Genomic DNA, 4,359 nt, shown 5'->3' on the forward strand with positions numbered 1-4,359 from the left:
CCTGTCTTAAATCCCTCTGTGATTTTTCTGTGACATATTGTATTGTTGTTCAAGAAAATAAAATGTTTTGATAAATTATTTAACACGCAGTGTTTGTCTTTGATTTCCCCCGCTGTAGTCTTCTGGTGTGGAGAGTGTGATTGATTCAGTCCAAAATGATATGCTTGGTATGAGTTTCATCAGTTATCAGCTCTGGTGGAAGTAGAGGGGATGCAAAGATGAATGTGAGAAACATTGTTTACTCACTGTTTTATTGGAAACAGCTTTACTGAATGATTCAGTACAGGTTTGCATTAAGGTACTGAGAAAGCCATAATTAGCACCAACGTATTAAGCGTTTGATATGCATAAAACTGTCTTCCATGTTAAATTAGCCTTTTGATTAATTTATGATGAACTCAATCAAATCACGATCATCATGATCACTATCTTGCAGAAAGGCAAGCACATGCAGACTCCAGGATTTATTGTCTCAAATCAAGTCAAATTTTATCTTTATGGCACTTTTCATACGCGTTGAAGGCAACATAAAGTGCTTCACAGAATATAAAACCAACCCCCTACCCCCAATCCACAGACAGAGCAACAAATTACTTTCAGAAAATAAAAAATACTCAATACAACAGAACTAAACAAGCACAGACAGAATAAAACGGGATGAGGTTAAAGCATAGATCAACAGAACAATAAAACAGAAAGTGAGTATAAGCTATCCCTGACACTTTGAAGAAACAGGACCAACTCAGGGTGTTTGTATTAAAAGATTAAAACAAATAAAGATATGTGTAAAATAGGTAAAATAATCACTACATAAAAGTTAAGAAAAACTGGTATAATATCAATATAGCATATTGTTTAATTTATTAAATAATTTGCTATCTTTATAGCAGCTTCAATGAATGTTAAATAATAAACTAATCAATTAAAATTAAAAATTAAATAAATAACACAAAATAAAATAAATAAGTAAAAGTGAATTAAAAACATTGCAAATCAAAAAGTAAGTAATTAAAATAAGGGAAAATAAATGAAATGTATAAGATTAAATGAAGTCTGGCCTACTGTCTGGCCCTCTCTGTGGTGCCCTGGGGAGGAATCCTGCGTACTTCGACGGTTTCCTGACTTTTCTTCCAGCACCATCAGCATGTCCAAGAGTTTTCACTCATTTTGGGAAATATCTCAACATCTGATTAGCAAAACATTTTGTAGAGACATTCATGAATCATTCCCAAACTGACTTTGGTGATCTCCTGACCTTTCCACTCTCATGTCATCATGAGGTTTGAGGAGATGATCCTTTCCATTATCCATTTGGGCTTTTGAGAGAAACGTCCCAACAAAATCTATACCAGAACCTATTTTTTGTTCAGGTCCTATCCCTTCACCGATATCCTGACCCTAACCATTCGAGGCATACCCTAACATCCACCATCTTCGCAAATGTGAAGTCCTACAACAGACTGGGTTTCTGCATGGATCAGCTGTACTGTGTTTAGTGCTAATTAGCTCATTTTAGCATGCTAACAAGTCAAACTAAAATACTGATCATGGTTAATACATCTAGTTAGAATCAGCATGTTAGCATTGCATTTGTGAGCATGCTAGCATTTGGCTCTAAGCACTACTGTGCATGAGTACAGCCTCTCACAGCCACTAGCTGTGCTACCTGCATTGTGCACATGTTCTGTGTTGTAGCACAGGTTTACCAAGGGATCTGCTCTCTTTTATAGTCTTTCTCCACAGACAACACTTGACAATTTGTTGTTTCAAATGGGTGTTTGTCTTTTGTTTAACCTTCCAATTATTATGTGTACTCAGGAAGGCAACCATATGTTCCCAGATCTTTTGTTCTTGATATAAAAGGGATTGGTAAGGGGGGAGCGTACCTATGTTCCTCGGGTCCTATGTTCTCCGCGTTGTATTTTTTAAAAAAAGGTCTTATGTTCCCCACTTTTTCCAAAAAAGTTCATATGTTCCCCAGTTGAGGTGGTTCGGGCATCTAGTAAGGATGCCCCCTGGGCGCCTCCCTAGGGAGGTGTTCCAGGCACGTCCAGCCTGAGGAGGCCTCAGGAAAAACCCAGGACTATGTGGAGAGATTATATCTCCCCGCGACCCGACCCAGGATAAGTGGTTGAAGATGAGATGAGAGATGAGATGTTCCCCACTTTGTTTGTGACCGGGGAACATCAGTGCCAAATTCCCCAGCACTCTAGACCCTAACACTACCCCCTTACTCCGCCCCTCACCCTCACCCTAACACTATCGTCCTAACAAAATGCACATAGGATCCTTCGGGAACACCGAACCCCGGGGACATAGGGGTGACCCCGGTAAGGGCTAGCTTCACAGTTCAAGCTGCAACAAAGTGAGATGGACTTTTCGAATGCAGTTTGAATAGTAAAAATCTGTCCAGCCACTGTGGGGATACCAATCACTTTCTTGCCCACAAATTTGGGGGTGTAGGTTGAGAGTGTAACAGTATAGCATCAGTAGTCTGTAGGTGGGCGATTCCAACATATTGACCCAGGGATACATACATTGAAAATCAGCGGGAAAAAAGCATGGCTACGAACATAAAACCCTTAGAAAGGTCTCCTTAATGTGTGATATTAAAAAATACTGAGCTGGGGAACATATGACCCTGGGAACGTGTTGCAGCTGCTCTTTAGCCAAAGTCTGCAGCTGATGGCCACTGGGTGGTTCCACTGGACCAGTTTGCTTAAGGCTACCTTTAGAGTTGATGTTGAGGGAGGAGAGAGAAATACTCATTTATTTTCCCTCCAACATTCTGCTGATACCATCTTGTCACAACTGAAGGCTGCAGCTGCTCCATTTTAGTTAGTAACAGTAACAGAAAGCAATGTGAATCATATCAAACTAATGAAATCTCTGACTGTTTTCCTTTTTTATATAATAGTGTGGCCTAGATGATGTGGCCAATCAGCACATACAGATATGCTGTCAATGATACAAACCAGGTTATAAAATAATATAACACAACAGAGAATAACACAGATTTTTTTCTTTGTGATTGCTATTTTTAACATTTGTTTGTGACTCCAGGGTTAGAGGACATGAGATTGCCAAAACTGTAGATGCAGGGACATCTCATCGTAGAACGTGGACATGCAACGGATATCCTGGTTCCAAGGACAGGAAGACTGCTCTTCCTCTACCAACCCCCTCAGACATTGACATACGCATATAAAAAGAACACTCTGTGGCATTGTTAATGACAAAACCACCCATCGCTCCTGCCTTTTTTTTTTAGCCAGCGCACTAATGCCAAGGACTCTTTGATCATTTTTCCTTGTACCAACTGTTAAAATGCCCATATTCTCTCCAGGGAGTATATATCTACCCCGTGAAGAAATAAATAAACAAAGCAGGATGGAGAAAAATGAGACTTCATATCAAAATACTAATTTCACCCTTTGAACTGGGCCTCTCTGGTTTCTTATCAGTCCCATGATAGCCTCTTTTCCCCACCAAATTAGTCAAAGCTCCCCCATCCTCATTTCCTTATGTTTTTTTTCTGTAAGTAGAGCTCTGTTTTTCATCAAAAGGTCAAGGGCCAAACCTCTGTCATTCCTGCTTCTGAGACTGATTTAAGCAACTCTAGCTCACCCTTTACCTTCTTACTTCACAGCTCTGGGCTTTAGAGTAGTAGTAGTAGTGGCGTCTCATTGGCCACACCCTCATCAGTACAGTATGACGGCGTGCAGCATGGCCTACAACTTATGTAACAGTAAGTCTTAACCTCTTCATTGTCATTTAGGCTAAAAACTGGCACGGCCATTTTCAAAGGGGTCTTTTGACCTCTGACCTAATTATACCATCTGAATGAAAATGGGTTCTATAGGTTCCTACAGAACCTCTCAGTTTTTACTCATGCAGTACAAATGTGTTATTTTACCTGTTCTAAAAATAGTGTATTTGAATATTTCTGTCTTGGTTTATGTCTGACTGGGATGCTGGGACTTTTGTGGATGCAATGAGCCCAACTGTGTTCACGTGTGATTATGTTAGTCTTCGCAGAAGCCATTTCATTGTAGTGAGACCATTTTTCTTGACCTCACTGTATAAAAGGAGCTGTTGTGACCTCTAGGAAAATGGCAGCCTTGTGAAACTGTACAACCACAAACTACAGAAGAGACCTAGGGCATTAGGAGAATGACCTAGGGCATTAGGAGAATGTATGGCTTTCCTGGGAATACTGACTGTCCTTTCTGAGTAGTTTCTAGAACACAAGCACTCGCCATTGAAAAATGCAATTTAAAATTTTTGCTGTGGTGTTCCTTGATGTCTCTGTGTCTTAATGTTGTATTTTAGAGGTTTCTTTTAATCATTTTTATTATT

Source organism: Echiichthys vipera (assembly GCF_963691815.1).
Source record: "Echiichthys vipera genome assembly, chromosome: 14".
Classification (NCBI taxonomy): domain Eukaryota; kingdom Metazoa; phylum Chordata; class Actinopteri; order Perciformes; family Trachinidae; genus Echiichthys; species Echiichthys vipera.